General features: G+C 40.8%; 1 long non-coding RNA gene across 8 annotated transcripts in view; it reads right to left on the bottom strand.

Annotated features, from left to right (window-relative positions):
- Nucleotides 1-24,533, bottom strand: part of LOC101904769 (uncharacterized) — a 123,794-nt gene that overhangs the window by 91,013 nt on the left and 8,248 nt on the right. For 7 of the 8 annotated variants that reach the window (XR_009493950.1, XR_003034035.2, XR_003034036.2 and 4 more), the window contains 3 exons: nt 23,576-23,732; nt 22,274-22,419; nt 12,437-12,569 (listed from right to left, as the gene is read on the bottom strand). This is a non-coding gene — a long non-coding RNA (uncharacterized lncRNA). The remainder of the gene's footprint in view (nt 1-12,436; nt 12,570-22,273; nt 22,420-23,575; nt 23,733-24,533) is intronic. The other variant, XR_009493951.1, reaches the window with a different exon arrangement.

Below are 24,533 nucleotides of genomic sequence, written 5' to 3'. Positions count from 1 at the left end.
ATGCTAGAAATATACAATCAAAAACTAACTGTGAAAACAAGATATATTTAGGGATTTTCTAGTACTTTAAGTTCTTTGGTCCTAGAATGCTGTTTACAATACATAAGTCTATGATTTGAGTTTTGTGAATTAGTGTATATTTTTAGGAGTGCATTATGTACAGATGTACACAGAGGACTGCTTATACCTAGCTGTTTTGTCTCCATGCCCGTTCATTTGAGCTAAACAAACAAATTGGATGTCAGAGTGATGAAGCCTGCAGAATAAGCATAAAAACACTAAAATGACTGCAGATCCAGGAGCTGAGGCGAGCATCCAGATTTGTGCGTGAGGAAGAGCTGAGGTTAATGCAGCTGCAAACCAGCACCCTGCAGAGGCACAGGCATGGGCAGCTGGCACTGCCTCAGAACAGGAAGCCTCCAGGGCGCTGCCTTCTTTCAGATGTTGTGGGGAAAAGAAACTAGGTACACGAAGTGCATTTAAGTTCCCGCTCCAAAGAACAGTTAAATAAATAACTTCAGAGCACAGTGTCCTAAGCCTGGTCCCAGGAATTTCTTGAGCTGAGATAAACGTCTGCTTATGAGTATCCAATTCTGTCCCCAGTTTCCAGAGGTTTTTTCCTTTTTTTCCTTCACTCAGATACCCAGAAGCCCTCTTTTCATTGTGGCTTTATCAGTCAGCCCTATCTATCACCATCAGACTTGCCTTCCCTCCTAAATAAAAGTACAGAGAACATTTCTACCCATCCACCCACTCATCAGGGACTACAAGATTCAACTCACATCCTGCAAGCTCAGGATGGAACATGAATCCTTTGAACTACCTGGGCACAGTAGCTGACTGTCAGGAAGCCGCCTGTGGCCTCCTCACGCTGCCACACTATTTACACAGCTGATGGAAGTTTGCCCTGGTTGAGGAATTTGGCTCTAGAGGATTCCCTTTAGAATTCCCAAAAAGCCCATTCACCCTGTCCCACCCGCACAGATGCCTGTGGAGATAGGAACAGTGGGGTTCATTTTCTAACTTCCTCTGTACACACCATAACTCTACACATTTATTTAAAAGTGGGGGTCACAGAAGAGCGGAGGGAGCTACAAAACATAACACTGTATGAGCTATTTTCAGAAAATATTTTAGGTAAAGTCAACAACCCCCTGCCCCTGCCACTCAAACATTCCTCTGCTCCATTCAGCAGCCTAAACTCTGCCCTGCATGTCTGCAGACACGAAGCAAGGCTGGGACGTGACGCCCAACAGAGAAGGAACCTTTCCAGGGCAGCAACAGGAAAGCCCAAAGAGTCAACCTAGTCTCAAAGCAGAGAGGAGAGAAACAGCAAAGCAGAAGCCTTGACATCCCTCTCCTTTAATAATTTAAAGCCTTGCTATTAGCAGAGGGGAAAGAAAATATGAGACATGATTTCATTATGACAATAAGGCAGCAGAGGTGATAAGCTGGAGGAAGTAATTTTCTGAAGCCTTTCTTGATTTTTTTAAAGATAAGGATTAATTTTTATTCTGTCAATTATTAAAATGTTAGAAATGACAGTAAGCTATTACCGTTTCCCACTCTTACTACCAACTGCGATAGTGGTGATGGTCCAATCCTGCCAGCCATGGGGCCTGCTTTCTGCAGCTGTGAATAGCTTCTTTCACTAGGAAAACTGGTCAGGAAACAGCCCTCCATTCAGAAGAGAGGTGTCTATGAGATGTAAATGTAGATCCAAAATGTTCCCTTTCTTAATTTCCTTTCCTTGCTGCTAATATTATCCTACCCTAAATAATCTTCCTACATTGCTCAAATAAACTCCTTCTAAACCAGCTCAATCTTAACCACGAGAAGAGGAGATAACTGATCCTCCCACATATACATCCTACTTCTTTCCTTTGAAAAGACAAAAGTGTAGTCTCAAGATTAAGGGCTTAGGTTTTGGTGCCAAACTCTTGAGTTTGACTTGACCTTGCTAAATTGACTCAGCAACTTTGGACAAATTACTTTCATCTCAATGTTCTTATTTGTATCCATTTCCTTATTTGTAATATGGGAACAATAGCAGTTCCTAGCTTCTAATAGGGGTGGTTGTAAAGATTATACATAAGACACCTTGACTATGGATTAATAGACTGAAAAAAAGTACACACTAAAAGTTGAGAGTTAAGTCAAAACTAAGGACTTAACCCCGGGACCCAGAATCTCAGATAACCCTGAGAAACTGCCCCAAACAGGCAAAAAATATACAGGAGTTTTTGCAACAAAGATCAGGTAATCAGAACATCAAAAGATTGCTGTCAACTAAAAAAAATCTGATACCTCAAGTTAAGGACTTTAGCACATTTCTGTGTAGAAGATACAAGATTCTTGGCTCACCGAAATCATGCCTTTGATATGCACCTCAGCTTTTTGGGGCCAGTATCCTGTGTTTTCTCATCTTGAGTGTCCTCAAGGTGCAAGGCTGGGGGCGGGGTGGTGCCTACAGTGTCTGATGATTTAATGTGGGCCTTATATTTCTATCCTGAATTCCCTCAGGGCTCACCATCCGGTTGGTTGTAATGTGATGGCATGATGGTTGCAACAGCCCTTTTTTACTGACATGGCAGGTAACATTTTTCATGCACAAATAGTATCCAAAACAAAGTCAGCACTCAGTAAAGTCCATGATTACTATCATAGGCTTTTCCATCTCCAGACAGATTCAAGCAGACCATGCAAGGATAGAAGGCAAACAGCATTAATTAGAGAAAAACATCACAGCTAGAAGGGTTCTGAACTGTTAGTGGAGCAAAAACAAATGAAAGTCAGGCAGTGTCTTATTACAAGTCTAAACATCATGTGATAATAGTGATTATTTACAGGCTAATGGTTCGTAAGAGAGAAAATAGTCTTTCTGTATGTGTACAGAAACAATAGGAAGAGCATTATTTGAGAAATCAAAGAGAACTTAGAAAAAAGCAATTTTTAAATGACCAAAGAATTAAAAAATGAAAAAAAGAAACACTTAAAAAAGAAGAGGTTAATGAATAAGCAACAAATAGTTTGTGCTCAGCTGATCTCCATAATAATGCTGGTGTTTGGGGACAGAAATAACCTCATATTATAGGCTTTCTGGGACTTAGGGAGGGAGCTGCACTATAAATTACTATGTACTCTGGGGACTGAGTTAGACACACAGTGTAACTCTATATCTGCCCTTACCCATCTCAGAAGGTCCAGCCAGCTTAAACCCTTTCCCATCCCCTCAGAGGAAAAAAATGGCCTTGTGGTTAAGAGAAAAGAGGCCAGAATGGGGAAAACCTGGGTGGGAGTACTGGAACAGTCTCTTATTAGCTAGGTTGCAGTAGATGACACAACCTTGCTAGCCTCCGTGACCGCATCTGAAAAGCGGGGCTACCATCTCTGAAGAGTACCTCTCTCAGAGGGCTGTGTGAGTGATCAATATGAAGATGCACATTGAGGATACAGGTCTCCCATCTTCAGGGGGAGCAGTCAGAGCCCAATCCAATTGTTTGTTTTATAGGTAAGAAAACTAATATCTAGAAAAGTAAAAATCTAGCCCAATTGTTAATAGTTTCAAAGCCTGGACTAGAACCTAAATCTTGATTCTTAATTCAATATTTTTGCATTTCAACGTGCCTTCATGGAGCTTTGCAAATATTCTCCTCCACTGATTTTGCCCTTTTCTGAACATTTTCAGAAAGTGCCACTTTCAGCCAGTACCATCAGTAGAGCACTTGCATATTCCCAAGTGATAAATTTGCTCCTTCAACTACATTGTAAGTTCCTTCAAGTGATAAAAGAGGTTTCAAACACCTTCTATCTACCCATAGATATCTACTCAAATGCTAGTCACGTAATGTTGTTAGCTGATTGATAGAGTGCTTTCTTTCGGAAGAGGTTTTACTTGGGATAAAATGTTACTGTGAAGAAGATGCTGGCCAGCTGCTCAGGTCTACAGAAGATCAGATCACACGAAATGGGTTTTGAACATGCCCAAAGAGACCCATAAAAAATCAACTGCAAGGGAATTTAAATACAGAAATAAGGGGACAAAGAAGGCAGAAGGCCCTTTCTTCATGTCCATGTTTTTAAACAATCTATTTTTAGATGAAAATGCATTGACAACTATAACAATATTGTAATTATCCTCCAATTAAAATTAATTAATTAATTTTTAAAAAGTGCATTGACACAGGCCATTGGTTCTTAACCTGTAGTTGGTAAACCCTAAATGTTGCAGAGTTACTGCAAAGGATCTGGAAATTGATTTGTACATCAAACATTGTAGAATGAATAAATGTTTTGCACCTACTTACAATATTTTGTCCCCAAAATGCATGTGCAATCTATTTTGATTTAATAAAATTGCAAATTCTTTTAAATGCATTGTGGACTTGGCTGTAATTTTTTATCATTGCACATTTTTAATTCAGTCAACAAAGCTGTGTCTAATATTTATTGAACATTTTCAGTGTGGCTAGCACAGTGCTATGCCATCCAGATTATTTTTGTTTACCTCTTGTTAGCACCCAGAAGGTAGGTACAACTGTTACCCCAAGAAACTGAGGCTTGTAGAGTTTAATTAACTCACCATTTGGTTTTACTAGCAGGAGATGATGGAGCCAGACTCTGACTCTGAAGTTTGTGGCATTGCCCCTGGTTAGGATACTTTGTAACTGACAGGTATAAAATATTTTACCTATTTACATCAATGTATATGTATGCAGGAAATGGGTGTTGATCCATGAAATTTGACGTTTGAAGAAGATTCTCATATTTGCAAGGATAGTAGCACAAACTAGAGGTTACAAGTGGCTCTGGAATAACTAGCTCTCTGACTTTGGGTGAGCCAGGTGCTTAGAACTAAGGAATTCAACTGATTGATTTCTAGAAATAGCTCCAAGACAGAAATTCTGTCATTTTATAATTCATATCAGCATTTCCCAAGATAGATTCTGCAGAATTCTGTCAAAAAGGACCCTCCACAGAAAAGGCTTCCATGGTCAAACAAGTCTGGAAAACATCAGAAATGAAGAGAACCACCATACACAAAAGAGAATATCCTCTTTTGGAAATTCATAATTACACTTTCACATATTATATGTCCTGTATATGTAGTTCAAATATTATATAAGTCCTGCAGCGCATTGGCTTACACACATTCTCTTCTTGCAAGACTTCGCAAGAAGGAAACATTTTTCATTCTGTGTAACCCAGAGCACCCTAAAAATACCTGAGTATTAAATGTCTTCTGTATATAATTACTTTCATGGAAGTATTTCCATAGAATATTTGTAGATTATAATCTCACTCTGGCAGTTAAAATGTTTCTGAATCAAAGCAGTAAGTTATGACAACTGATTTCTGAGAGTCTTCCAAACAGTGCCATTCTTTTAGTGATACTGGCTTTCAGAAAGCTCTTTAGCCTAAAGGTATATTTATCTAAGGACTATACAGACTGCTAATTTTTTTGTTTCTCTTCAAGCATGAAATAAAATTTTTTATCACAGTGACACTCTGAAGGTTCTGTTTTTCTCTTTTCAAAATCTGTTCAAGACTAATGGTTCTCAAATGTTATTATCATCAGAATCACCTGGAAGGCTTGGTAAGCCTACCACAGAATTGCTGTGTCTACCTCAATCGTTAAGCCTACCACAGAAACCGAGGAACTCATTCAGCAGATCGGGACTGAAGCCAGAGCACTGACCTGACTAACATGCTTCTGGTCTGGGGACTATGCCATTCCTCTAGATTTCTTGTTTCAGACTGAGATCATGAAGTAGAACATGGAAGACGTTTTGGTCTCTGCTTCCATCATCAAGGGCTGTTCTTGTTTGCTTTCTGTAAGCCTGACCCTTAGATACTGAGCCACATACCTATGGTGTTTTCTTTGTGTTTTGAATTTTTACTTTAAAAAGTGTCAAAAGCTTCAGAAATCAAATATAAAGAAAGGAGTTGGGAGAACAGAGAATGTCTTTGACTAATTTTAATAAAAGAAACTTTGAAAATATTTTATGTTTAACTATTTAAGAGATAAATTTCTTATTTCTCATTTAATCATATGGATTAAATGAACTTATTCTTGTCTCCTTGGAGGAGTGATTAAGTAACATTTTGTAAATACAGACAAACTTTACATCACTGACACTTGGGCTGGGGCTCCATTCACCAAAACCCACAGAACTTTAATTGACCTTTAATTTCTACAGCAGAAATTTTGACGATGCTAAAGAAGCCATAGGGACTTCCCAGGTGGCTCAGTGGTAAAGAATCCAACTGCAATGCAGGAGACATGCATTCGATCCCTGGGTCAGGAAGATCTCTTGGAGAAGGAAATGGCAACCCACCCCACTATTCTTGCCTGGGAAATCCCATGGACAGAGGAGCCTGGTGGACTACAGTCCATAGGGTCGCAGAGTCAGACACAACTTAATGACTAAACAAAAACAACAAAAAGAAGCTATAGAGTCAAGGAACCCTTTAAAATAATAGTGATTATAAATGTAGCACAGAATCACAAAATTGGCACAGCCTGAGCTGCATAGGAACCTGGAATGTTAGGTCCATGAATCAAGGCAAATTGGAAGTGGTCAAACAGGAGATGGCAAGAGTGAACATTGACATTCTAGGGATCAGTGAACTAAAACGGACTGGAATGGGTGAATTTAACTCAGATGACCATTGTATCTACTACTGTGGGCAGGAATCCCTTAGAAGAAATGGAGTAGCCATCATGGTCAAAAAAAGAGTCCGAAATGCAGTACTTGGATGCAATCTCAAAAACGACAGAATGATCTCTGTTCGTTTCCAAGGCAAATCATTCAATATCACAGTAATCCAAGCCTATGCCCCAACCAGTAATGCTGAAGAAGCTGAAATTGAACGGTTCTATGAAGACTTACAAGACCTTTTAGAACTAACACCCCAAAAAAGATGTCCTTTTCATTATAGGGGACTGGAATGCAAAAGTAGGAAGTCAAGAAACACCTGGAGTAACAGGTAAATTTGGCCTTGGAGTACAGAATGAAGCAGGGCAAAGGCTAATAGAGTTTGGCCAAGAGAACGCATTGGTCAATGCAAACACCCTCTTCCAACAACACAAGAGAAGACTCTACACATGGACATCACCAGATGGTCAACACCGAAATCAGATTGATTCTATTCTTTGCAGCCAAAGATGGAGAAGCTCTATACAGTCAGCAAAAACAAGACCAGGAGCTGACTGTGGCTTAGATCATGACCTCCTTATTGCCAAATTCAGACTTAAATTGAAGAAAGTAGGGAAAACCACTAGACCATTCTGGTATGACCTAAATCAAATTCCTTATGATTATACAGTGGAAGTGAGAAATAGATTTAAGGGACTAGATCTGATAGATAGAGTGCCTGATGAACTATGGACAGAGGTTTGTGACATTGTACAGGAGACAGGGATCAAGACCATCCCCATGGAAAAGAAATGCAAAAAAGTAAAACGGCTGTCTGGGGAGGCCTTACAAATAGCTGTGAAAAGAAGAGAAGCAAAAAGCAAAGGAGAAAAGGAAAGATATAAGCATATGACTACAGAGTTCCAAATAATAGCAAGGAGAGATAAGAAAGCCTTCCTCAGCGATCAATGCAAAGAAATAGAGGAAAACAACAGAATGGGAAAGACTAGAGATCTCTTCAAGAAAATTAGAGATACCAAGGGAACATTTCATGCAAAGATGGGCTCAATAAAGGACAGAAATGGTAGAGACCTAACAGAAGCAGAAGATATTAAGAAGAGGTGGCAAGAATACACAAAAGAACTGTACAAAAAAGATCTTCATGACCCAGATAATCACGATGGTGTGATCATTGACCTAGAGCCAGACATCCTGGAGTGTGAAGTCAAGTGGGCCTTAGGAAGCATCACTACGAACAAAGCTAGTGGAGGTGATGGAATTCCAGTGGAGCTATTTCAAATCCTGAAAGATGATGCTGTGAAAGTGCTGCACTCAATATGCCAGCAAATTTGGAAAACTCAGCAGTGGCCACAGGACTGGAAAAGGTCAGTTTTCATTCCAGTCCCAAAGAATGCTCAAACTACTGCACAATTGCACTCATCTCACACGCTAGTAAAGTAATGCTCAAAATTCTCCAAGCCAGGCTTCAGCAATATGTGAACCATGAACTTCCAGATGTTCAAGCTGGTTTTAGAAAACACAGAGGAACCAGAGACCAAATTGCCAACATCCGCTGGATCATCAAAAAAGCAAGAGAGTTCTAGAAAAACACCTATTTCTGCTTTACTGACTATGCCAAAGCCTTTGACTGTGTGGATCACAATAAACTGTGGAAAATTCTGAAAGAGATGGGAATACCAGACCACCTGACCTGCCTCTTGAGAAATCTATATGCAGGTCAGGAAGCAACAGTTAGAACTGGACATGGAGCAACAGACTGGTTCCAAATAGGAAAAGGAGTATGTCAAGGCTGTATATTGTCACCCTGCTTATTTAACTTATATTCAGAGTACATCATGAGAAACACTGGGCTGGAAGAAGCACAAGCTGGAATCAAGATTGCCAGGAGAAATATCAATAACCTCAGATATGCAGATGACACCACCCTTATGGCAGAAAGTGAAGAGGAACTAAAGAGCCTCTTGATGAAGGTGAAAGAGGAGAGTGAAAAAGTTGGCTTAAAGCTCAACATTCAGAAAACTAAGATCATGGCATCTGGTCCCATCACTTCATGGCAGATAGATGGGGAAACAGTGGAACCAGTGTTAGACTTTATTTTGGGGGGCTCCAAAATCTCTGCAGATGGTGACTGCAGCCATGAAATTAAAAGATGCTTACTCCTTGGAAGGAAAGCTATGACCAACCTAAATAGCATATTCAAAAGCAGAGACATTACTTTGCCAACAAAGGTCCGTCTAGTCAAGGCTATGGTTTTTCCAGTGGTCATGTATGGATGTGAGCGTTGGACTGTGAAGAAAGCTGAGTGCTGAAGAATTGATGCTTTTGAACGGTGGTGTTGGAGAAGACTCTTGAGAGTCCCTTGGAGGAGATCCAACCAGTCCATCCTAAAGGAGATCAGTCCTGGGTGTTCACTGGAAGGACTGATGCTGAAGCTGAAACTCCAGTACTTTGGCCACCTCATGTGAAGAGTTGACTCATTGGAAAAAACTCTGATGCTGGGAGAGATTGGGGGCAGGAGGAGAAGGGGACAACAGAGGATGAGATGGCTGGATGGCATCATGGACTCGATGGACATGAGTTTGAGTGAACTCCGGGAGTTGATGATGGACAGGGAGGCCTGGCATGCTGTGATTCATGGGGTCACAAAGAGTCAGACACAATTGAGCAACTGAACTGAGAAGAACTGATATAATAAATGTTTTCCCGAGAATCTGCAAGTCAAATTACAGTCAGTTGGATCCTATTTACATATCCTAATTTTGGATATACCCAACTGACACTGTTTCTTAACTTTTTACTTTGACGTGTCTGCTTAGTATGAGCTCCTCAGCCCTACTGACCTGTCAAGGAAGAAAAGACAGCAACTAACCCTTACTGAGCATATTCTAAGGGCTACATCATCTTATCTACAACAAATCTGTGATGAGGGACTGATCCCTAGAAAAGTTGAGGCCAGGAGGCTCCCATTGATAAGTGGTAGCTTTAGGACATAAGTCAGCCGTGAGCAGTCCAAAGTGCACTTTTTTCACGCCCCGCCCCCCCTTCACCAATCACTCTGCTTCAGGACCTTAGTGATCCTTGGATGGAATAGGAGGGCTCCCTCTTCAAAGGACAGCTATAAGGGAGAATTATTTGGTGTCGGAATGAATTACCAATAATTTATAGGTTTTAAAATTATCATTTTCACATATGTGTCACCTCAGTGGTGAAAACATCTGATACTTAAACTGAGAGGCATAAAATTAAATCAAAACGTTTCACTCAGAAGTATGCAAAATGTTACACCTTTACCTACCATTGTTTAATAAGACCAGAAAATAACCCAAGGGAGTAATTAAAAAACAGGTACAATTTAAAGGTCCTCCATGAGCATCTTTACATTAATCTCAAGCTTAGGAAGGCACAGGTAGCATTAGTCTATATACTCTACGTGTAGTGAAAACACCACCATTACCAACTTGCTAGCACTGCCTTGGTTATATAAAGCAGGTCATGGCAGTGTTCTTGGTAAAAGGGAAAACATCCTATCTACGCAGGCTCTGAAACCCTGTGCAAACAAATTTCTCCCAAGTAAGCTGAGCTCTGCCCACGGAGCATACTTTAGGGCTTAGTATATGTGTAAGCTGAGTTCCCTGCTATTATCCACACTGTCAGGAAGGCTTTTATGAATGTGTGACCTTAGGTTTTAAAAGGAGACCACAGAAGCTGACAATGACCTAAACTACCTGTGAATGTCAGCCTTTCAGCTCAGAGAATATTACTGATGAACCCAGGTTACACAGGGCTGCTGTGCTGCTTTGAAACCAGGCAGAACATTGCCAGTTTTAATAGTTACTGGGGTGTGAGAGACACGGCAATAGGCTGTTCATGACACCTCTGGGAAAGTGTTTGCTAGAAATAAACAAGGCTTGTGAATAGAGCTCTAGCACTCTGGCACCTCTGGTTTTCACTGGTTAATTCTCCAGATTACTTCGATAACTTGTGTCAACAGAAATCCAGCTTCTTCTGAGCAGAATTAAATGCCACTGTTCTGCATAGAATGATAACAGCTCCCTGCTCGCTCAGAGTATCAGAATTTCTAGATCAGAGACACAGACTGACATTTATAACATTTAAATTAGCAAGAGTCTAACAAAGTTCCTACTTTCCTTCCTTCCTTGCTGTAACATTTCCTGACCACCTACTCCTATGAGACACACTAGTGATACAAAGACGATGAGGTATGGTCTATTCCTCTAAAGGGCTCAATCTAATCCACAAAATAAACATGAAATGCACATAACACTATAATAGGACAGATGCTATGGTAGAAGACACAACATCACAGGGACATTTCAATTTGGTATTAATTGATGGCAAGGAATTTTGCCTGGTGGAAGAGGAGGTGATAAAAAGAATTCTTTGGGTAGAGAAAAGATCATATGCAAAGACAAGGCAGTGAAATAGGGTATGGTATGCCAGGAATGGTGAGGAGTTCTCTGTGGTTGCCACAAAGAGTTTGAGGGAATGACGGAAGAAATAGCACAAAGTCTAGACTTTTTAACTAGGGCAAGGGTTTGGGGTGGACATGGGAAATTGAAGGCAGTGAAATTGAAGGGTTGCTGAGGTACAGATTCATTGGGATGAGGGAGGGTGGGAAGATGAAATCCCAAGGAGATGACTAGTCCTATCAAGTATCCAGTCCAAATACATTTGGACAAGTCTTTGCTAAAGAAGTGTCCATGTCTGAATGTGGTGAATCAGACTTCTTCATGCCACCATGTCTGGAGAAAGAGTTACTGTTACTATTTCTTATGGACCAGAAAAGAGAGAAAACCCTCTCTCCTTTCCTTTCAAAGGGAGATAATATTAACCCTTACAGAGATTAGCCATCTTTTTCTCCTCAGATCTCACCTCTCCAAGGCATCTTCCACACTGTTGCCAGAGTCATCTTCCTAAAGCACTGCTTTTAAAAGCTAGCTTCTCAGTGACTAGAGTCTGAAGTTTGAATTCTTTAGCAGTATTAGCTTTTCCTTATACAACACACCTTTCTACACTTATGTGCTTCTGCTCATGTAGGAATGACATCTCTTTCTCCCCTACTCTTAATCTGTCAAAATTCTACTTGTCTGAAGTTCAGCATAATGGCCAACTCCCCAGTGAGACCTCTCTTAATTCTTCGCATCATGATTATTCCTTCCTTGTTGACCCATGTTCTCCTGGGCTCCCGCCAGCTGGTTCCCACCAGCACCTATTTTACTCTGTCCTGTAGTTTAGGTGTCTCTGGGAAGTTCTTATTGGAGTGGACATCTTGACTAGGGACAAGGGAAAGAAAGGGAGGGAAGAAGTTTAGCTTCTGAGTAGACACAGTAACTGACTCCTAGATAAGAAGCAGGTACAGGCAGTCTGAGCAGGAAATAAGTGAGACACAGATGCCAAAGTGGAAGACTGTAAATACTTTGGCCACCTGATGCGAAGGGCTAACTCACTGGAAAAGATCCAGATGCTGGGAAAGATTGAGGGCAGGAGGAGGGGGGGGCAAGAGTAAAGATGAGATGGTTAGAGGGCATCACCAACTCAATGGACATGAGTTTGAGCACACTCTGGGAGCTACTGAAGGACTGGGAAGCCTGGTGTGCTGCAGTTCATGGGATCTCAAAGAGTCAGACGTGAATGAGCAACTGAACAACAGTGAACAACTGCAACAATCTTTCCCAAGCTCTTCTACAAAGTGGCCTCTAACCTGGAAATAAATCCTGTTTCTCTCCTCTTGAGTCTGAGATGGCCTTAGGACTCACCTGTAACCAACAGAATACTGCACAAGTAATGTTGCATGGCCTCTGAGGTGACACCCTACGGCCTTCCCCTGGTTCTCTTGCGATGCTTGCTCAGCCTCCATGTATGAAGTCTGTCTCCTCAAAGACTACAGCGCTGCAAGAGACAGTAGACAGTCTTAGTAGACAGTCTCAGAGTAAACTCAGAGACTATGCTGGTGCTCCAGTAGACAGTCCCCGCTAAGCTCACATTCCATACCCCCACCAAGGTGACAGACTTGTCAGTAAAATCATCTTAGACCCTTTTGGCCAGCCATCTTCCAGCTGAGTACCACTAAGTGACCTGTTCACCTCACGAGGAACAGAAGAATCTTTTTCTTTCAGAAGAAGCTGCTGCTGCTGCTAAGTCGTTCAGTCGTGTCCGACTCTGCGTGACCCCATAGACGGCAGCCCACCAGGCTCCCCCGTCCCTGGGATTCTCCAGGCAAGAATATTGGAGTGGGTTGCCATTTCCTTCTCCAATGCATGAAAGTGAAAAGTGAAAGTGAAGTTGCTCAGTTGTTTCCGACTCTTAGCGACCCCATGGACTGCAGCCTACCAGGCTCCTCCATCCATGGGATTTTCCAGTCAAGAGCACTGGAGTGGGGTGCCATTGCCTTCTCCCCATAGAAGCTGAGTCCTGGCCAAATTACTGGCTCACAGAATCCGCAAGATACAATTTAATGGCTTCTGTTTTAGGTTACTATCTTTTGGAATACTTTGTTTTAAAGCAGTAGATACCAGAAAAGTCAGGGAATGAATGAATCCTAACTCTTTTATTCCTAAAGTAAATTGGTCTGAAAGAGTTGTAATCACTGGCCAGTTGGAGACAAAAACTTCTGGGACCTCCTGATAACATTTAAGGTGCTTAGTGAGAATCAGTGAATCCTTAACTGTAAACACCTGCCTGAGGCCACTGGGGCCCAGAGGCCACCCTCTAAGGGCAGCGTTGCTGATCTGACCAGCAGAAGGTGCCCCATTTTAGGTCTGTGGAAGCTCACTGCACTTTGTAAGAGCACAAATTAGAAGTCAGAGGAATGAAAAGATTCTTTGTGCTCAGAAGATGGTAGAGACCAAGAAGAAAGAAAGGCATACATGCTCAGTCATTTCTGACTCTTTGAGACCCCACGGATTGTAGCCTGCGAGGCTTCTTTATCCATGGAATTTTCCACGCAGAAATAATACTGGAGTGGGTTGCCATTTCCTCCTCCAGGGGGTCTTCCTGACCAGAGATTGATCCTGCATCTCCTGCCTTGGCAGGTGGATTCTTTACCATTGCGCCATCCAGAGGCTTGATAAATACCTGTTGTGTGAACTGACTGAATGCAGAAATTGAAGGCAATACTGGTAGTACAGTTTCCTGAGAGGAAATGGGCAGCTAAGCAATACAGGACGCCATATGCGCTGTGACTGGACATGGGATGCAGATCCAGACTCTCCTTCTTCTGAGACATTTTAGTCAGAATGCTTGTAGGTCAGAAATTGTGACCAGTCTGCTGGAGGACTCCTTGTGGAAGAACTTCCTGAGGATTCTGGCTCTGAGTTGAGTGTCTTGCCCTGAGGAGCTCACCCAGCCCTCTGCCTACCATCAGCATCTTCATCTGAAGGTTCTACTTGTTGCTCACACAGCATTTGCCTTTCTCTTCTCACCATTCTGCAGAACTCATTAGTTAAGTGCTAGCTAGCACCCAGATACCCCTAATCGTTTTCTACCATTATTCTAAGCCCTACATGAAACATTCCTCTTTTCTGAGCTCACAATAGCTTCTTTTTCCTCAGGACCATATTTAAGATCTCCCATACTGATTTAAATCTATTAATGTCTGAAGGAGAGACTGACGCAAGACCAATGCACAGGCCCTCACAGTTATCCTGAAAAGGGAATGATGAGATTTCTGATCTCTAAAGCAGCTTTTTTTTTACAGGAAGATCAAAATCATGTCCTGTATTTTCAGAAGGCCTTTCATATTCTTATTCAATGCATATTTTTGAAGTCATAATCCTGACCGAGAATGTGCTTTAAGCTAGATTTTTAAAAGAGTTAAGATTTTGTTGTGATTTTCAAAGGGCTAAAAATTTTATCAAATATCCTTTTTTCATTACACTGATGACAAATTGCATAATTTTCAGGATTATAACTGCACACTTCCCTTGCACAAATCTTAGGATTCCCAGTCTCCTGGAGAAATCTCAACTTTGTCTCTATTTTCAGAGATTTGTTAACTATACTGCAGTGAAAATGTTAAACAAAAGGACCAGTTTACTTATGGATTCAGGCTAGGAAAGCCTTGAATCAAAACAAATGGAGAAATTGGCTTTAGGGCCAGACAGAATCAAATTCCTGATCAGTTGTGGTTTGGGGAGCCTAATGAAGAGTGATCCCTCAACAAGGGCTGGGATTACTGCACTGTCAGTCATCATTAATCACTGCAGTTCCCCAGATCGCCTGTCTTCAGTCAGGATACCTTTGTTTCACAGGCATTTCTCCATATTCTTGACTAATAGCACACATATTCATTAGTCTATTAGCAGACTAATGAATGTTCATTAACACAGACTTTATCATTTAAATATTTAAGAGGGACTGCTAAATCATTTTTTAAATGTGGTATTTTGTTCAAGGATGCAGTCAATTATGCTAAATTTTAAAAACCAAGCAATGCATTTTTCGGTGTTTTATATGCCTCCTTCTACACTAAGTTCCTTGAGGGCAGGATCTGGGTATGATTCATCTTTGAGTGCTTTTTGGTGCTTGGCCCTGTGCCCAGCACACTGGAGTGAAGTAAACAGCTTTGGAATGAATGAAAAGAAGCGTATTTGAAGAGGTAAGGGTGGATTCTACGTGAACGCACAGACGAGTTCTCTGACAGCCGTGTGATTTAAAAGGAACACATGTACAGCCCTGCAGTTTGTAAGCACTTCTGCACATTTATCATCTCTAAGCCAAGTGTCAGTAAGCTTATTTTATTGTGGAGGAAACTGATTTCTAGATTACGGGATTTATCTCAGACTTTCTGATTCTCTAGTTCATGGAATGAGGAAACAAAACCACACACACACATAAAATCATATCCCAAAATTCATTCAAGGGGCCCATGTTTTTAATGTTTTAATCTGCCTACCACATTATCATCAAAATTCTATCTATGGAGGGAGAACATTGAACATCATATTTAAAATCAGTTTCTTCACCTGCAGCTATACATGCCCATACCCTGGTCCTCCGGAACACACAGAGTGGCTGATGGGATCTGATGTGGCTGAACCCACTGACCCAATTTGCAGTGCATGCACATAAAATTCGGTGCTTAGCTTTGCAAACACTTAATCATCAGGTGCGTTGTCAGGAGACAATGAAAAATCAACTCTAGCTTGTAAAATCTAAAGAACTGCTCCAAAAGAAAGGTGAAATTAAGTATCCCTGCTCAGAAATGTCTGATGTCCTTGCAATATTAGGAATGTGGCAATAAGGTAAAATTCTCCATGATGTTGCTTATTTTGATATGCTTTTAAGCATTATCTGAATACACTTATCATCAAAATGATACAAAGGCAGTTCACACCCAGGACAGAAAAACGTGCTCATCATCCTCCCAGCCCCAGCAGTTCTGCCAGCGGGGTGTGAGTGGCAGGTCGAGCCGAACGCAGGAGTGGGCTGGGGAACGTTGCCTCCTCCTCGTGTGAGGCAAAGCCAAAACGGTTCCTCATTACTGCTGGGTCTTTCATCTCTCGCTCCCTATTTTTAGAACTCTTCTGTCCAATATCTTCTGCCCCATTGCCATGACCTTTCATGACACACTTCTCCTGGTGGTTATTTTGGGATCCTATTCCTTTCCCAAAGTAGTACTACAGCTAGAATTAATGTATGAGGTAGATCAGCACAAGTCTTTGCTTGAAAAAGGACCTAAAAGACATGTTCCACATGAAGGGGAGAGAGCTGGTGCACAAAGGACAGATTCATCATCCATATTTTTAGTCATCAAAGCATTCTAAAAAGGCTGCTCAACGTAGCAGATACTGCAACCTCACAAGACAGCATTATCTAGGTGCCCAATCTGGGCATGCGGATTTTGAAAATGTGTCCAGTACAGCTAAAAAGGTATAAATATGTGTGTTGTTTCTGGGGTAGAGAAAGGAGAAGCAACCATAACAAAAAGATGTAGGATTTATCACTTCAGGTTTCTTTTTCAGACCTTCTCTCTCCCTAAATCTACAAATCATATTAAAGAATCAGTGCCAATAATGAGGGAAGGGCAGAGAGATCAAGCATGCTCTGATTGCTCAGTATCCCTTAGAAAAGTATTTCCACACAGAATTTATAAAGGAAGAACAAAAGCTCCCTTGCCAAAAATAAGAAGGGCACATAGATTCAGGAGCAAAAATCCTCCTTGGTGATGACAGAGACATCTTTTGTGTTTATCGCTATACCTTCTGCGTGAAGTACAGTGTTAAATAGATAGGTACGTGAATGAGATAATTTGATGTAATGATAACAGCTAACCTTTATTGAATACCTAGTATATGGCTATGTGACAAGCACTATTCTACAAGATCTTCATAAATTAAATTACTGAATGTTTACAACAAACCCATGAGATATAAGCTTATATTGTTCCCATTTGAGAGAGAAGGATACTGAAATATAGAGAGGCTAGGTATCTCATCCCAGGCCCAACAGTTCTTTTTTTTTTATTTCTTTTTCTAAAAATGTACTTTTAAAAATAGGGGGTTTTTTTGTTTGTTTGTTTGTTTTTAAGGTCATGCCATGTGGCAGGCATGTGTGATCTTAGTTCCCTGACCAGGAATCTAACCCACACCCCCTGTATTGGAAGCAAGGAATCCTAACCGCTGGACCATCAGGGAAGTCCCTCAGGTCAAAGAGTTCTTAAGTGAGAGGGCCAGAGTTCAACATCAAGCACTTGGGATCCAGAGTTTATGCTTGAAGAGTAAAGAAATGGGTTTTCCTCCCTCTGCTACATCCATGAGGAATTTGAAGAAAGAGCTACACTTAGTCTTACGGCCTGAATTGTATCCTCTCAAAAATTCGTATGTTGAAGTCCTAACCACAGTACCTCATAATGTGACTATATTTAGAAATAGAGTCTTTCAAGAGGTTATTAAGTTAAAATGAGGTCATTATGGTGTAGTCAATTTGGAGTAATCCAATATGTCTAGTGTCTTTATAAGAAGAAGAAATGGACACAAACATTCATGTACATATGAAGACACAAGAATCACTACTGGCAAGCCAAGGAACAATGCCTTAGAAGAAACCTGCAAATGCACTGATCTTGGACTTCTAGATCCTATAACTGTAAGAAAATAAATCTTAATTAAAATAAATTTTGTTTACTTCTAATCTATGATCATTTGTTATGACAGTCCTAATAACTAACTAATACATTCCATGTTAAAGTGTAAAATGGAAACCAAGGACAATGCATTGGGTCCAAACGACTCAAAATGAATTCAACAATTCAAGGCAGAAAGTTGCCTCTCTTCCATGGTCATTGGTTGACCAGTTATACAACTTTTGCCAGTTCCCAATTAGGTAGGAGGTGTTCAGTTCAGTTCAGTTCACTTGCTCAGTCGTGTCCAACTCTATGCGACCCCATGAATCGCAGCACGCCAGGCCTCCCTGTCCATCACCAACTCCTGGAGTTCACTCAGACTCACGTCCATCGAGTCAGTGATGCCATCCAGCCATCTCATCCTCTGTCGTCCCCTTCTCCTCCTGCCCCCAATCCCTCCCAGCATCAGAGTCTTTTCCAATGAGTCAACTCTTCACATGAGGTGGCCAAAGTACTGGAGTTTCAGCTTTAACATCAGTCCTTCCAAAGAAATTCCAGTGCTGATCTCCTTTAGAATGGACTAGTTAGATCTCCTTGCAGTCCAAGGGACTCTCAAGAGTCTTCTCCAACACCACAGTTCAAAAGCATCAATTCTTCAGTGCTTAGCTTTCTTCACAGTCCAACTCTCACATCCATACATGACCACAGGAAAAGCCATAGCCTTGACTAGACGGACCTTTGTTGGCAAAGTGATGTCTCTGCTTTTCAATATGCTATTTAGGTTGGTTATAACTTTTCTTCCAAGGAGTAAGTGTCTTTTAATTTCATGGCCATAGTCACCATCTGCAGTGATTTTGGAGCCCCAAAAAATAAAGTCTGACACTGTTTCCACTGTTTCCCCATCTATTTCCCATGAAGTGATGGGACCAGATGCCATGATCTTCGTTGGTGTTAGTAGGACTTTATTTTCAGTGGCCCAGACAGCTCTCCTCCCAGAGGACCCCTAATGAATACACAGATTGCAAAACATGACTCCACTTAAAGTCTGTGAAGGGTATATGATTTCTATGTCTGTAGATTTTCTTGTCCTTGAGTATTTCCATGTTCTGAGTAAAGCCCTTTCTTTACTATACACTCATTTATCAGATACCTCATATTATAAAGCAGTTTTTAGTATAAAAGTTATACTAAAAATAAGAATATAAAAATCACCCATAATCTCATTATCCACAGATAAATGATATTAACAAAGAATGAATGTATATATATACATATGATCTTTATATAAAAGTGGTATCTTGATGTGTATAGAGTTCTTTGTACTGCTTTTGTTCAATTAACACTGTTTTGAGAGTTTTCCCAAGTTATTAGTTTTCAGAAAACATGATTCTAATGGCTTCATGATATTCCTTCCAAGAGATTGTATTATACTTTATTTAACATAAACTCAATACTGGCAAGGATATTGTGAAGCAGGCACTCTCCTAAACTGTTGATAGAAGTAGAAAATGTTATGACCTTCTAGAAAGCAGTTTGACATTATAGATCAATATTATTAAAAGAATTCATACCCACTGCTCCAGTAAAGAAAGGCAAAAGAAAAGATAAACATTCACATTCTCAAGGAAGCTGTGCTAGTCCATCTTTAAATTGCCTTCCTGACATTTGACATTGACTAGTAGAGAGACCTCATGACATCCTAGGTCATTCAATAGAGACACCAGTAGAGTCACATCTTAGTAGTAAACCCGAACTATCTCTTGAGTGAAGGGTTCTCTAGACCTGCCCTAGGAAAGTATAAGGCCTTGAATGGGTCGAGCTAATCTGCATATAACTTAATGACCTGCCAAAGCAAAATACCACACCATTTAAAGAAAGAAAACAAACAATATTTGTTTGGAAATACAATAACATAATATTTATAACACTCAGCTTCCAAGTAAAAAATTACTAGACATACCGAATAGCAGGAAAATGTGATCCAGAATCAGGAGAAAAAGTAATCAATAGAAACAAACTTAGAAATTACAGGATTAATTAAAGGATTAATTAATTACAGGATTAACTTAGAAAATGATAATATTAAAAGAGCTATTATAACTGGACAGATCACCAGTCCAGGTTCAATGCATGAGACAGGGTGCTCAGGGCTGGTGCACTGGGATGACCCAGAGGAATGGGATGGGGAGGGAGCGGGGAGGAGGGTTCAGGATGGGGAACACATGTACACCCATGGCTGATTCATGTCAATGTATGGCAAAACCACTACAATATTATAAAGCAATTAGCCTCCAATTAAAATAAGTAAAATAAAAATAAGTAAGAATTTAAAAAGCTATTATAACTTTGTACAAGTATTTAAGGTAAAATATAAATGTAAAGTGTAAGATATTTTTTAAAAATCAAATAGTTTATTTTCAGACTGCAATGAAATCAAACTAGAAATGAATATTTATTATTATTTATTTAGAAATAAATAAGTAACTAGAATGATGTCTGGAAAATATCCAAATATTCAAATCCTAAATAACACACTAACCCAAGAGTCAAATTGAAATTAAAAAGGAAATCAGAAAAGCCTTTCAAATGAATGAAAATAAAAGCATATGTATCAAATTTTCTGGGATGCAGCTGGAGCATCTATAGGGAAATCTACAGCACTAAATGATTACAATAGAAAGAAAAAAGATCTTAAGTCAGTGACCTTAGGTTCCACCTTAAGAAACTTGACAAATAAAAGGAAACTGAACCCAAAGTAAACAAAACAAATAAAGCCAGATGGCATACCACAAACAATGGGGGAATAAAATTAAACCATACTTTAAAATGCTACTAAATGTAATGGCATGCTGGGTCATAGCCTTCTTGCCGATTATGCTCTTCTTTCCTGTTTACTTCCAATGTGGTCCACTGCCGAGGAAAAAGGCTTCAATAGCTAGGCTTACCTTTAAAACTATATAACAGAAATCTTGGGATTCACTATGCACCATTTCTAGGGAGGCCAAGAATACAATTCACACATCCGTTAGTTATTATCGGCTTCCCTGGTGGCTCAGAGGGTAAAGCATCTGCCTGCAATGTGGGAGACCCGGGTTCGATCCCTGAGTCAGGAAGATCCCCTGGAGAAGGAAATGGCAACCCACTCCAGTACCTTGCCTGGAAAATCCCATGGACAGAGAAGCATGGTAGGCTACAGTCCATGGGGTTGCAAAGTGTCGGACACGACTGAGCAACTTCACTTTCACTTCACTTTAGTTATTATCACAATGCCAGAACATGTAACTTCACCTAAAAGGCCATAAGTAGACATCAGGAAGCCTAGACTGCTTACCAAAGGGAAGTGGAAAGGCATTCAAAACAAAACTACCCAACCCCTTACTAACAAGATTGTCAGAGGACCCTCTGAGTTTACACTGATATTATGTCATTTAAGTATAGTTGTTTAAAACCAAGCAGAGACAGACTCAGCCTGTTCTTTCAAGCTTCACAAAAGAAGCACTGGAATTTCCAAGAGCAACACCATCACGGGCAGTGAGAAGACCTCACCGCTAGCATAGCCCACATGCACAAAAGGATCCAGAGGCAGTGTATACACAATGCACCCTTATGAGGGGACACAGTATTTGCACACAGGCATTATTTACCTGGGCTCCCCGGTAGCTCAGACGGTAAAGAATCTGCCTGCAATGCAGGAGATCCAGGTTCAATCCCTAGACTGGGAAGCTCCCCTGCAGAAGAGAATGGCAGTCCACTCCAGTATTCTTGCCTGGAGAATTCCATGGACAGAGGAGCCCGGCAGGCTACATTCCATGGGATGCAAAGAGTCGGACACTACTGAGCAACTACATATTATTTACCTATGCTCTCACCACTCTAGACCATGCCGTCCTCAAAGTCAGAGACCACATGTTAGTCACCTCTGTATCCCTAAACCCTAGCATGGTGCAATCATTTAATAAATGTCCTTTAAAGTCAAGTGGGAACCCCCCTAGCAACCTAAAGGGTTGTAGAAAACACCCAATGTGATAGCCTTGAGACTTAGAACACAAAACAAGGCTTCTGATCCAAGTTGAAACTAAAGAACACAGGCTTACTATCTCTTTCCTGAGTTCAATTCAATTTTTGAAACATTTAAAAAATGGATTTGTTTCCAGCCTTCAGTGAGTATTTGGGTGGGACTGGGTTTTATCTGAACTAGTCTGCCCATCCTTTTCCCACGGTGTTCTGGAAGAAAGCAAAGAATGGTGACTCACAAGCTGGCGCTATTCTTAGTTCCTATGTACTGACAGCAGACTGAATTCCAAAAGAGAGGCATTTACTGAATACAAAGGATTAAAACCTGGATGTCCTGGCCCTAAAATGTGCTTCATGTCATAAACTTTCCAACATGATGCTAAATTAGCTGCATTTGGTTCCAGATGGTTAATGCCTAGTGAGTGGAAAGGTGACTTCAAGTGGAAATTGCCTCAATTCTTACTTTATGTCACTTCAGAATTATTCCCTGAGTTTACCTCACACCCTCATCTCCTACCTCCTTCCTTGGCTCCAGATTTCTGAATTTCAGCCTCTTGAAAACAGTGCTTGCAGGATGGCCCAACTATGAAAGTAGTCCTTTCTGGCCACCTCTCCTGGATGGAGACTCAAGGATTTTTCTATTGGAAACTGCAGAGCAAGGACCTAGGAAGTGCAGAAAACCCACAGAAAAGAAAGGTGATTGGAATCAGGATGAGCTATGTTAACAAGAAAATAATGAATAATAATAATTATAATAATGACAATAATGAATCCACAGGAATGTCATAATTCACTATGTTCTTCTCATTCCACCCAAACACACAAGCACCCATACACACACATGTACACACAACACACAATTCAGTGCGTTTGTCCAATACTCTTTTCACATAGTCCTCTGACTTCCTTCTGAGTTTCCTCTCCCTTAATGAGTTGTTGTTCAGTCGCTCAGTTGTGTCCAGCTATTTGCAACCCCTTGGACAGCAGCATACCAGGCTTCCCTGTCCTTCATCATCTCCCAGAGTTTGCTCAAACTCATGTCTGTTGAGTCAGTGAAGGGCATCACCCTTTATGAGGGCTTGCTCATTTTTATATTTTCTTAGTGTTGTCACCTTGCCTTTATAGAGCCACTGTATTACTTCAGGGCAGTCTCAGACTGCCACGGCACTTCCTTCTGTCTTTGAAACACAAACTCCCTAAATCATACTTCCTTCATTATTTCCATTTAAACTCCACACCCTGGGGAACCTGCTATCTATCCCTAGAAGACAGAAATCATGGATATCTAAATTATTCTACATAGCGCCTAGCAAGGAAGCAAATCCAAGTGCAGGCTTAGTATCACCATACTTGTTCTCTGATTATAGTGGTGAGGATAATGATCTCATTCACTTTAATTTGCACCTTCTTGAGAAGTCAGGCTCACCAGTGAGTGGCTCAAAAACTGCAGCATCAATGGATCTGAAAGTGCTAAGAAAAGGTGAAAGGGCTGGCTCTATAAAGGCAAGGTGGTAACAATTAAAGAAAATAGAACAAGAGCAAACACTCATAAAGGGAGTTGAAACTCAGGACGGTAGGACGATGTAGCAGAAATGTAGAAAGGGCAAAGACTTCGGGTTTGGGAGAAGTTAGGTCTGGGTTAGATGCCTTGTTTGGTCACATACTAACTGCCTAATCTTGAGCGAGTTGCTTAACTTCACTGAACTCCAACTTCCTAAGTTTAGAAAGATGTTCACATGCTCACCTCAGAGGATTTTCTTGAACGTAAGGTGAGATAGCCTTTAAGGTTTTGGTTCATGTCAGTTCCCTTGCCTCTTACCTCAGAAAAAAGGGTCCATAGTGATAATTTCCAGCAGCACCCACAAAGTTGGTCCTGTCTGTAATCAATGCATTTTCAGAGGCTCATATTAAGTTTCTCATTTGTATGTATTTTACTATTGTCTCATGAAGATGCCCATGTTTTCTGCAATCGCCAGCTTCAAGGGGAACATACATGTTAGTGCCTGCGTGTGACTGAGTCTGACCCATCCTATCCACCAAAATATACAAACTGAAAAAAACCTCACATTTTGAAAGGGTGGGACTCAAAGTTAAGATGTTCCTTGTCTTTATTCCCAGAGCAATTTGGCTGCCTTTTACCTAGAACATAGATCGCTGTATTATATTATCTGTTTATGCCTCTAGATCTTTTCTAGGCTATGAGAGCCAACATAGCAAAATCTAGATGTTGTTTCTCTTTGCCTTGTCACTTAGAATGAAGCTTGTCATTCATATCATATTAATAGGGCTGAACTGAGCCATTCATCTTCTGAATCGGCAGTGTCTTGGTGTATATTCACATTTTATAATTCCCCCAGCAGCATTTCCTAGGGCCTCAGAAGATTCAAGCATTGAAGACATGTTGTCTTCGCCCTTTAAGAACTGACTGTTCAGGTGATCAAAAAGTACGCACTTTTAGTTATAAAATAATATAAAATAAATAAATCCTGGGAATGTAATGTACAGTATGGTGACTATAGTTCATGCTGTGCTAAGCTGCTTCAACTGTGTCCAACTCTTTGCGACCCTATGGACTGTAGCCCACCAAGCTCCTCTGTCCATGGGATTCTCCAGGCAAGAATACCAGAGCGGTATTGATGTGCCCTCCTCCAGGGGATCTTCCTGACCTGGGAGTCGAACTCACATCTCTTATGTCTCCTGCATTGGCAGGCAGGTTCTTTTACCACTAGTACCACCTGGGAAGTCCCAACCATAGTTGATACTGCATTGTAAATAAG

The sequence above is a fragment of the Bos taurus genome, chromosome 3 (assembly GCF_002263795.3).
Source record: "Bos taurus isolate L1 Dominette 01449 registration number 42190680 breed Hereford chromosome 3, ARS-UCD2.0, whole genome shotgun sequence".
Taxonomy (NCBI): domain Eukaryota; kingdom Metazoa; phylum Chordata; class Mammalia; order Artiodactyla; family Bovidae; genus Bos; species Bos taurus.
This window is presented reverse-complemented; position numbering and strand designations above follow the sequence as displayed.